This window comes from Chiloscyllium plagiosum, chromosome 16 (genome assembly GCF_004010195.1).
Source record: "Chiloscyllium plagiosum isolate BGI_BamShark_2017 chromosome 16, ASM401019v2, whole genome shotgun sequence".
NCBI lineage: Eukaryota > Metazoa > Chordata > Chondrichthyes > Orectolobiformes > Hemiscylliidae > Chiloscyllium > Chiloscyllium plagiosum.
The window spans coordinates 52,121,967-52,134,437 of NC_057725.1; the positions used below are offsets into that span (position 1 = coordinate 52,121,967).

Here is a 12,471-nt window from a genome sequence, read left to right on the forward strand (position 1 = left end):
TTCTATACTTCCCAGTCTTTTGTACCATTTAAATTACTTTTCCCCCTTCCATACAGAGGCCTTTACTTTCATTCCTGGAGTTGTGGTTGTGGTAGAGTACTGTCAGCAACCATCCTTTCTACTGTTAAGGGGTTATGGGACATAGTTTCTGTTGACTGGCTGATTGCCACAAAAACAAAGGCAATAGAAACTTACCTAAATTAAACTAAAATGTCACTTGTGGAGGGCAATAACCATATTTCCCATGCTCCCTCAAATGTTTATCTTTCTTTCTCTGAAATGCATCTCCAGTATTTGTCTTAAGCAATTCCTTTTGAAGTGAGTTCAACAATCTCCCCACTATCTGGTTAAAGAAATCCTTCTTTCTCTTTCATGTCTAAAGGACTGTTCAGTTAGTAGTGGTAGAGGAAAACCCAAATGCTGTAGTGAGTCTTAACAAGGAAAGACATTTGTCTTAAGATTCAGCTTATTGCATGATAGCAATAAGTACAAGTGACATTAGATGGTAAGACATTAAGACTAACAGGATCAGATATGTAATCCCTAGATTATCAGGATCTAGAGCTAGACTCTTTGATTATTTACTCAAAGTTGCTGATCTCATTGTATTAGGCATTAACTCTTTCAGAACCATAACCAATAACCTGAAAATGTAAATGATACCGTATGAGTGTAATTATGCTGGGCTTAAAATAGTATACACATTTGAACAAAATCTGAGTGTGGTAGCAGAATGGTTATGTGACTAGAGTAATAAACCTTTTCTGAGTTGTCTGCAGGAAGAATGTCTGGTTGGATGACTATGGTTCTCATAATATGATAACATCTACAAATTCCTTGGCAAGTAACTTGACAGCCTTCAGAGGGTGTGCAGTTTTAAAACTTCAGTAGTAAAACAAACAACTGCAATGAAAGGGCAGCTAAAAAGCACATAATCAAAGTTCAGTTACTACTTTAATGATTGAACAGACTACATTTTAAACACAGGAACTCCATTCCAGAGGACAACATCAGTGGCCATTTTATGATGGGAGTGACTGCATTGTTGTAATGGTACACTAAGTGCCTTCTGGAAGGTTATATTTATATTAATCATCATAATCTTATCAGCTTTCTATCTTACCTCAAGGAACTTGATCAAGTTAGTAAAAAACATGAAGAAATTTTAACAAGTCTGTCCTGACTTTATTAATCCATGTTTCTCCAAATTCCAAATAATTTTCTCATAGGTTATTACCTGTAAGTGTTTCCGCAACTGACATTTGGCTACCTGGCTTGTTGTTAACAAGCTTAAACCCTTCTTTGTAAAGACAGAGTTTAACATTTGCGATCCTCCACTTTCTTGGCATCACCCCCAAGTACAAATTGGTTGGAAGGTTGAACCTGAAATTGCCATGATTCCAACCCTACTTACCTTGGTAATTTTGTTTCCCATCTCAGATGAAATGTTAGTACAGTAATGTCACTGAACTAATAATCTAAAGGTCTAAACTAATGGCCTGGAGAAACAAGTTCAAATTTCACCATTGCAGGAGATTAAGCTTAAATTCAGTTAGTCAAAAAAAACTTATCACAATAACGGTGACCATGGCAATTATTGTTGTTGTAAAAACCCAGCTGGATCAACTAATGTCCTTCCCCTGTCCTGGTCTGGTCTATATGTGACTTCAGATCCATGACGATGTGACTATCTCTTAATTGCCTTCTGAAATCCCTCTAGCAAGCCAGCCTTGGCAATTAAAGATGGGCAGTTAATGCTGGCCCAGCCTATAACACCCACATCCCATGAAAGAGTAATAATAAAAATGTGTACTGAGCAAATTAGATTGGCAGTGGTGGCTGAGGAAATGTGTTCATAATGTATCAGGACGATTTCTATGAACTGTTCATTCTACAGCAAACCAGGGAACAGGTTTTTCTACACCTGTTTTTTAATTGACTGTATGAGGGCATCACTAGCTAGGCCAGTATTAATTGCCCATCCCAGAGGACAATTTAAATCCACCACATTGCAGTGGGTCTAGAGTCACATGTAGGCCAGACCAGGTAAGGATGGCAATTTCCTTCCTTAAAGGACATGAGAACCAGATGGATTTTTCCAAGAATTCATTGTCATTAGACTTTTAATTCCAGATTTTTTTTTATTGAATTCAAATTCCACCATCAAACCCAGGTTCCAAGAATATTACCTGGGTCTCTGGATTAATAATTCAGTGATACTACCACTAGGCTAGTGAAGTGCAAGTGAATGAGCATATTAGTCGAGGGAATGGATCAATTGAGACATAGCGGCAGATATTTAAGGGAATATTTCTGAGTATTCAGAATAAATATAATTTTTTCTTAATAGTAAGGATATAAGGGAGAATTCACCATCCAAGGTTGGGAAAGGCAAGCAACTATGCAACAATGAGTGGCAGGTCAGATGATTGGTGAGAATGTAGAGAATGAGTCTGGTTAATGAAGAAAAAAAATAAGTGCATGGGATGAAGCAACTAGAAATATAAAAACAGATGGCTAAACTTTCTGCAGGTATTTAAAAAGGAAAATAGTAAGTTTCTAGAGGCCCAACACGCACGTAAGTGAGAATAGGGAGTCAAAAGTAAATAATGAGGGAGTGGCAGAAGAACTGAACAAATATTTCCTTCTGGCTTCTCTACAGCAGATGCAAAAAAAATTTCAGTAATGGCTGGAAATCAGAAGGTGGAAGGCAGAGAGTAACCCAGTGAAATTATTATCATGAAGAAAGCAAACTGATAAGGCTGTAGGCTGACAAGTCTCTGTTTCTAAATAGACTTTATCTTAAGGTCTTCAAAGAGGGGCTTTTGAGATCATGGATGTTTTTGTGTTCATTTTCCAAAATTCACTTTACAGGAAAGGTCCAATCAGCATGGAGAGTAACAAAACCTTGTTCTCAAGAAGGGAGAGAGAGAGAGAAATGTTTAATCCCTATATTGGACTTCTTTGAAGTACCACGTGAGGTGGATAAAAGAACCCTGAATTTCCAGAAAACTTGTGATAAACTGCCACATTGAAGGTTATTGTGAAAAGTAAAATCTAATGGTGTAGCGGTTGACATGGATAGAAAATTGGTGAGAAGGAAACAGTATGAATGAATTGGGTCTCTTTCTGATTGGCAGGATATGATGAGTGGAGCCTCACAGGGATCTATGTTGGTGCCTCAATATTTTACAGTTTACATCAATGCTGATGGGAGCAAAATCATGAATGACACTTTCCTGTCAATCTTTGCATGTAAGGAAGACCTGAGGTGTTTGCAGACAGGTGTAGATAGGTTGAATGATTAGAATTCCTACAGTATGGAAACAGGCCCTTTGGCCCAACAAATCCAGACCGAACCTCTGAAGAGTAACCCGTCCAGACCCATTTCCCCCATCCTATTTATATCCCTGACTAATGCACCTAACACCGTGGGCAATTTAGCATAGCCAATTCACCTGACTTGCACATCTTTGGATTGTGGGATGAAATGGGAGCACTGGAAGAAACCCACATCGACAAGGGGAGAATGTGCAAACTCCACACACAGTCACCCGAAGCAGGAATTGAACCCAGGTCCCTGGTGCTGTGAGGCAGCAGTGCTAACCACTGAGCCACTATGCCACCCAAAAATCAGGCAGGTTGAACATTTGGGAAATTGATCACTTTGGCTGCAAAAATGAGATGGACTATTATTTAAACATAAACCACTACAGAATTCCAAGGTCCATCTGGAAATGAAACACAGCTGTACAGGGATTGATGGGACTGAATCAAAGTACCATCTACAATCATGGTCTCATCATTTGAAAAAAATATATAATTACATTAGAAGCAGATTAGAAAGGTTCACTTGACTCCTTCTTAAAATGAGGGATTATGAGGGAACATTGGATAGGTCCAACCTGCATCTCTTATAGTTTAGAAGAATGGGATATGACCTTATTGAAACATAAGATCCTGAGGGGACTTGATATGGTGGATATTAGGAGGATGTTTCCTCCGAGGGAGAGACGAGAATTAGGCGACATAATACAAGAATAAAAAGACAGAGATAGAGAAAATTTCTTTCTCTGAGAGTTGTTAATCTGTGGAATTCTCTTGCTTGGAAAATAGTCCTCTTCTCAAGATATTCAGTCACATCCATACTATTCCCACAGTCAAACTGCACCCTTGGCTCAATGTCACCTACAAACATAATTGTGGCAATTCCCGACTCATTTGTTTAGTTAGTATATCCATGACAATCTGAGAGAGGAAAGGCCTCTGTGCAGTTCCTTGTTACAAACCAACTTTTGCTTTGAACCTCTCACTGTCCACCACATAATTTCTTACTCTCATCTGGCATTCCTTGGTAATTTTCCAGTTGTAGTCATCCATTTTTTTTGGAGGGATTCTATGAATTCTAGCACACCTCCAGGCTTTGTCACTAGATACCTCGTGTTAAGCCTTCTCTAGATTGATGAACACAATTTTCATATTTTGTTGGCATTAGATATTTGTGCATCACTTGTCTCAAAGTAAAAAATGGTATAGGTGGTGCTTCTCCTGGATAATAATGTAAATGGACCTTCATGGATATCGATTAATTTTCTCAGTTTCTAGTCCATGATTTTCTCTCATCTCTTGAAGGTAGATGGTAGGAGAGATTTTCTTCCAAGTCCTGCAAATGGAGTGAAGGTTACAAAGGAGGAAAGATCTGCAAAGAAGGACAGTGTTTCCTCACAGAAGCCTCTGCTGTTTACTACATATTTTTAAGTTGAGAGAGCAGATGGCTTTGCTAGAATAGCAGGATTCCTGATGATGCAGGTCATCATTTGTTACTTTGTAGCCACAGGCAACAGGGAGGGTCAGGAAGGGCTATAATTTTTCAATCATGCAGTTGGTATAACCTGCTAATCCTGGCAGTAGGCGCAAACCCTTCGTTCATAGCCTCACCCGAGGAACTGTAGGTTTGGATGTGCTCCCTTTCTGCTTGTGAGAATGTATTTACGCTGCACCCGATCCAATTGACTAAAGACCTCCAGTAATTCACTCCCTATTTGGCCTACCTATTTCTGATTCCACTCCAACTTCCTAGATCCTTTTCAACTCACTTTTTCCAGTTAATTATTTTTGTTCTTGACCCCACTTTGTCTGTCTTCCAATAACAATTCTAAACTCAGGGAGTGCTAAAACATTTAGTTCCCATATTTAACATTGAAAATAACTATGATACATATATGCGACAGATGAGGCTTGAACCCAGGCCTCTGGACCAGAGATAGGGAAGCTATCACTGTGCTACAGACTGTCTCCATAAATTCCCATTTTGATGCTCAGTTGGATGTAAGAAATCCCAAGGTACTTTTAGAGATTTCACTGATTTTTTCATTAGTTTTATTTTATTCTTTTTATCAACTTTTGGTTTGGAGCTGTTAACTGGGAATTGTGGGCTAAAGATGACTTTTGGACTGTTGGGTAACAGCTTGTGCTAAAAGGAAAAGAAACCAAAATAGATGCTTTGTTTATTCCTGAGGTCAGGCCTAGAAGTTAATTGCAGGTTGGTTCATGATCAAAGTTCGACAGACACCACTTTTTCTCATCACTGAAGAAGAGCATTATATAGAAACAGACAGATTTGGAGGTTGCCACTGATTTTACCTAGCCAGGTAATGAAACGTCTGGATATCAAACCTACAGCTCAGCGAGCAAACCTACACCCTACATATAGCAGAAGTTGGCTATTAATGAAGTTAGTACCTGCAAATTGGTTCCAGCAAGTCTGAAAAAAATCTTCTGCTCAAGTAGGTGACAAATTTTGAATAGTAACTGGGACCTCATGGAGGAAATGGCCATTTTGTCAGGGAGTGGTCAGAATTTTAATTGGGTTTTGAAATGTGTTTTCTGTGAGTAAGTCTGGCTGTGGATGCTACAACATCAAGATTTGAATGCTCCCTGCCTAACCTCCCATGAGCTGCCTTTGGAAGCTTAGAATAGAAAACTAAGTTATAAATATTACTGCTTTATCAGCATGAACAGTAAAAGCAACCTTGATTGGCATGCTGAAAAAAAATATCAACTACGAAACCAGCATCTATGCCTATGGAACAATGTATTATGAAAACCACTTAAGTAATCTGGCCAGTTTGGTTATTTTCTTTTATTTATCCCTTAAGTGTGATGTTTTGAGTAAATGTGACTGAAAATAAAAGTTCTTTGGTTTTATAGCATAGACCAATTACATTAATTTGTTGTTTAGTTTTGCTCTACTAAAGTTATTGTAGTGTTACTATATTGCTAAGCTTTTTTTGTTTACGTGAAAAACTGATGTTGAGCATTGATTTTTTTTCCCAGAGTCTAGGACTTGTTAGTCAAAAAGGTCTGGTTAGGAAACATTAAGGTTAATTTTCAGAGTCTTTGCAGGTTTTAATTTTAGCGTGTTGCAAATACAGCAGTAGAAGAGCTAATTTGGCTCAGCTGTCTGTTTCTGTGTCATAACAATTATTTAACTGAAATTGGGAATGATCCTGCCAATATTCCTTTAATTTATCAGTTTATCAGAAAACAAAATCATTTATCTCATTTATTTGCTATTTATGGGACCTTCCTGTGTGAAAATTGGTAGCCATGCATTCATACATACAGTGACTACATTTCAAAGTACAGTAATTGCTTGATTATAAAGGATTCTGGGACATCCTAAGGAGATGATGGGATGCTATTTAAAATTAAAATACATTTCCTTTTACCAAGTTCCATTTTTTCCTACTGATATTATGGATTTTTTTAAAATTACCTGTTATATAATTAGAAGTTCAGTGTATAACAGATGTTTGTTGGATCTCATTTTTGACAGCCTCATGACAGAATTCTAAGACTTCAACTTGAAGGCAAAAACATTGATTGTCTGAAAGAAGGATTTGCAGTGTTTTTTAAAATGAATGGGACTTCCCACATGAATTAAATTACCACTTTATAATTAATTGGCTGGATAAGTATGAATGGTTGAAAATGTTCAATTCATTTAATAGCTGTGCAATGTCAGTGTAACTTTTCATCCATTTTTATGTACAAAGTATTTCCTTTCTCTGGAAAGCTTTTGATTAGTAGACAGCTGCAGGTTATCAGGTTGAACAGGTTCATCAATAAGAATATAATAAAGCTTTGAATTATTTACCTGTTTCTCATTAATACTAAACTTATCAATAAATGCTATAAAGTGGCAGTATAGGAAATAATTCATTTTGAGTCTGCTGTCAAATGTTTAGAGGTTATACAGAAGTATTGCTTTTGTTTTTCATTTTCCCCTCGGGAAAAAAGTTCTGTTTAAGTAAAAACAGAAAATATTGACAAAACTCAGAATATCAGGCAGCATCTGTAAAAAGAGAATTGGAGTTCATATTTCAGATTGATGGCTTTAAATCAGAACTAGAATAAGTTCGAAATGCATCAAATTTTAAGAACATGAAGAACCAGGGTAAAAAGTGTGCGAGGGTAAGAAATAACAAGTGAATCCTGTGATAGGATAGATGGCAGGCACAACAAATGGCAAAAGGGTATCTGGTGTGCAAAAACTTGTCGTTAATGGGACAAGTAAAGAAACAAAACATAGTTATAATGGAACTGTAAAGGTTCAGAACAGAACAATTAGCAGCAGCTCTGAGGGAAATTAGTGCGGGAATTATTATAATCTAATTAAATTGTCTCGAACATCATAAGAGTAGACCATAAAGTGCTTAAATGAAAGTTGAGGTGATGTTCCTCAAGTCTGCAATGACCTTCATGAGAACGATGTAGAAAACCATTGTCAGATGTCAAAGTGGGATGGAAGAATAAATAGCAAACAACTAGAAGTTTAGGCCTTCTATGCAGTGAATAATTATACTATTTTCCTAATCAACCTGTTCAGAGATGTTATTACACACCCCTGGAACAGGTGGGACTTGAACCCAGGCCTCCTGACTCATAGGTAGGGACACGCTACCTTGGAAAATTATATTAAGTTGAAAGTGTAAATTGTTTCACCGAGAAAAAGTGTTTGGGGCTTCAAATAATCACAAAGGACAAGGTGAAAGGGCATGTGTTGTGTCTCTTGCACTTGCGTATGACCAAACGTGGAAAAGCAAAGTTATGTTAAATGCTTGGCTATGAAACAAGGTGTCCTCATACTGCGATGAAGAATATTAAAACGCTGCTAAGCTAGCTTGACTCAGCAATTTGTCAGTTTGACTCCGTTAGTAAGCAACTTGAACATTGTACAGGGTCAAGATCACTGCTATCAGAAAATTAATAAATAGTTTGGATCGTTGCAGGACTGCTGGTCATGCCTTTAGTGCCTAAGTATCAAACTCTGGATTTCTAATACCTATCATCTAACTCTAACATCTTTCAACCTTGCTGTCCTTCATTAAAACACTTCTTCAACCAAACCTTTTTATCAAGTTTTTGGTGTTTACGTGGATTAGCGGCATATTTTGTTTTGAATGCTGTGATGTGCCTTGGAATGTTTCATTATCTTAATGACACTGCGTAAATACAAGTTCAAAAATTCCTCTATAGGAGAGGGAAAGTATGGAGTGCACCAGTTATATAATAAGACCTAATTTTCCACATAAAAATTCAAATGCTTGATACATTGTAAAAAAACAGATAAATTATCAACGTAACCACTTTGAGAGGAATGAATGGCCAATGATGGGCAAATTATTGGAGCAGATGAGGATCTGAAGTTGCCAAGCATGAGATGATAAGCAAAAGAGAAATTGTTGATCAGTTCCCTGATTTTTTTTTTTCAAATATTTCATCTCCCTCCTGGGTGACATCTTCAGTGCTGTATAACCTCAGGATGAAGTGCTGTCGTGATCTGCCTTGAACTTATACGGTTCTGTCTGTTGTGGCGGGTCATTCTACTTCCGGTTTTGTTCTGTACTGTTCTGTAGATGGGGTCTATTTCAACATGTTCATTTATGGAACCAGTGGATAAATACCAGGCTTCCAGGAATTCTTGAGGTTGTCTTTATTTGGCCTGTCCCAGTATCGTAACGTTGTCCCGGTTGAATTAGTGTCCTTTTGTCAGTGTGTATTTATCTGAGGAAGGACTGGTCGTGTCATTTTGTTACAAGCTGATGCTCATGGATTCTGGTGGTAAGTTTCCTGCCTGTTTGCCCTATGTAATGTTTTTTGCAGTTGCTGCATGGTATTTTATGTATCACATCGTCCTGCATGTTGTGGGTCTGGGGTCTATTGTCTGGGGTAAAATGCTAGTTAACTATGGCTGTGGGTTTGTGTGCTGTCATTATTCCCAGAGGATGTAGAAGACTTTCTAATATAGGATAGGGTGGTCAGTGTGTTGAGGGGCACTGTGTCTTCTTAGAATGGTTTGTAAGCCAAGCGTCAGCAGATGAAGCTGATAGGGTACCTATTATTGGCAAATACTTTGTATAGGTGTTCCTCTTTTTGCGGCGTTGTTGGGTGTTGCAGTGTGTTATGTTAAGAAGTGACCAACAACCAACTCCCATTCTCAACGTACTGATTGAACAAACAAACAGCGGTGAATTCCTTACCAGAATGTGCAGAAAGACTACACATACAGACCAGATCCTCAGTTACAACAGTAACACCTCAATATCCACAATCAGAGCTGTGTCAAGACCCTGTCTAAACAAGCCATAACACTGCAACACCCCAGCACCTGCAAAAAAGAGGATCACCTATACAAAGCCTTTGGCAATAATGGGTACCCTATCAACTTCATCCGCTGATGCCTGGCGTACAAACACTGTGCATCTCAACACACTGACTGCCCTACTCTCCATTAGAAACACTTCAGAACTAACAACGAGACTTCTACGTCCTCTGGGAATAATGACAGCACACAAACCCACAGCCACACTTCTTCAGCTACTCTCCAGGACAAAAGACCCCATACCCACAACATACAGGACGAATGTGATATATAAAATACCATTCAGCAACTGTGAGTAACATTATATAGGACAAACAGGCAGGAAACACACCACCTGAATATGTAAGCATCAGCTTGCAACAAAACACGACCAGTCCTCCCTCAGATCAAAATACGCTGACAATGAAGGACACTAATTCAATCAGAACCACGTTACGATATTGGGACAGGCTAAACAAAGACAAGCTCAGGAATTCCAGGAGGTCTGGTATTCATCCACTTGTTCCATAAACAATGAAATAGACTCCATCTACAGTCAAGTGTGTGGTGCTGGAAAAGCACAGCAGGCCAGGCAGCATCCGAGGAGCAGGGGAATTGCTGTTTCAGCCATAAGCCCTTCATCAGGAATGAGGCTTCCAGAAACGTCTATTCTCCTACTCAGATGCTGCCTTATCTGCTGTGCTTTTCCAGCACCACGCTCTCGACTCTGATCTCCAGCATCTGCAGTCCTCACTACAGACCCCATCTACAGACCAGTACAGAACAAACCAGAAGTAGAACCACCCGCCACATTAGACGAAACTGTATAGGTTCAGGGAAGATCACAATGACCACGCTTCCTCTAGAGGCTACACAACACTGAAGATGTCACCCAGGAGGGAGATGAAACATTTGCCAAAAAAATCAACCAGCTCTTCAAACTGACTAACAACTTTAACCATAGCCCAAGGTACAGATCTTCATTAAAACTTTAAACAAAATAGAGCTTGGCACAAAAGAGGTAGCACCAGAATCTCAATTTGTTTCAGTATTAAAGAAAAACTCCGGAAGTAGCATAGACTGATGTGCCAGTGACTTTGAAAAAATTCATGAGTTTGGGGCTTGGCTGATAGGCCTCATTTATTGCCCATCCATAGATGCCCTAGAGCAGGGATGGTGAGCTGTCTTCTTAAAATTCTACCATCTATTTGATGCTTTTAGGGAGAGAATTCTATGATTTTGGCCCAGCAACATGGAGGGAGCAGTGATATATTTCCAAGTCAGGATGGTATGTGGCTTGGAGAAGAACTTGCAGATGGTGGTGGGCAATCAACAATTAACATCCCTACCTCTGACCTTATGATGAAGGGAATATCACTGATAAAATGGCTGAAGATGACTGGGCCTAGGTTACTACCTTGAGGAACTCCTACAGAGCTGACTGACCTCCAACATCCAGAGCCATCTTCATTTCTGTCAGGTTTGCCTCCAACCAGCAAAGATTTTTCCTCCGATTTCCATTGACACCAGCTTTACTAGGGATCCTCAATGCCATATTTGGTGAAATGCAGCATTGATGTTAAGGCAGTCATTCTTGCGCCTCGTCCCTTAGGAGTTCAGCTCTTTTGTTCAAGTTTGAGCCAAGACTATAATAAGATCAGGAATTGAGTGGCCATTGCAGAACTAAAACTGAGTGTTAGTGAACAAATTATCACTCAGCAAGTGCTGCTTGACACCGCTGTTGATAATACCTTATACCACCTCAGTGAAGATCAAGAATTGACTGATGTGTTGGTAATTGGTCATACTGGATTTTTCCTGCGTTTTATGTGCAGGACATACCAGAGCAATTTTCCACAATGTCAGGTAGATGCCAGTGTGGCTATACTAAAACAGCTTGACAAGGGTGCAGCAAGGTTTGGAGCACACATCTTCAATACAATTGCCAGAATTGAGATCAAGTAAGCGTTACTGCAGAGGACAAACAGATGAAGTATCATCTTGAACCAAATGTCAATGAAGTCTCGAGTTGCTTTCAAAGAACAAGATAAATGTATTATGGTCTCTACATTTTGCTTATCAGTGATGTTTACAACAAGGTCTGACATTTGCCAGCAGATTTAAGCCAAATTGCAAGAAAAACAATTTATCAGCCACCAAGTGTCAGAAATGCCATGGAAGAAACTAGAGAGTAATTGGTTCAAAATAAAGGCAATAAAATATCTCACATGAACTGACTATTCTTCCAATGCCTTGCTTTTTTTTAATAGATATTTTTATTAGAAATTTAACATTTTTACAAGTTTACAAAAATAAACAAAACTCTCAGATATAAACATTGATATACAATTAGCTCAAATATACAATAGCCAAAATTTGACAAAATAAAACAAAACAACAAAAAAAACCGAAAAGAAAAAAAAAACAAGCAAACAAAACTCAACTATCTACTAATCTAACCTACAACTAACCGGGGTGTATATTTAAGTCTCTTACATGCTCGGGATGTGTTAGCATCAGATATAATAAAACCCGTATTCGTGCGGGATTCCTCCCCCGAGGGGCCGCGGACCAGCCAGGTTTGTAATCTCAATTAAATAAAAGCCCTTGTTAGGATAGCCGAAATATCTGTATTTATGTAATTCAAAAAGGGTTGCCATATTTTATAAAATAATTCGGTCTTTCGTGCACCATATTTGTAAGGACGTCAAGGGGAATACATTCCATAATTAGTCTGTGCCAATTTTAAAGTCCAGGGGGGCCCTCCGCCACCCAGTTCACCAAAATATTTTTCCTTGCACAGAAAGAAAGAATAAAAAATAGTC

The 12,471-nt window shown here is 38.6% G+C and overlaps 1 protein-coding gene across 1 annotated transcript in view; it reads left to right on the forward strand.

The window, feature by feature from the left end:
- The window catches only part of slc22a18 (solute carrier family 22 member 18), a 116,921-nt gene that overhangs the window by 14,763 nt on the left and 89,687 nt on the right, over positions 1-12,471 (forward strand). The gene's annotated exons all lie outside the window — the stretch shown is intronic.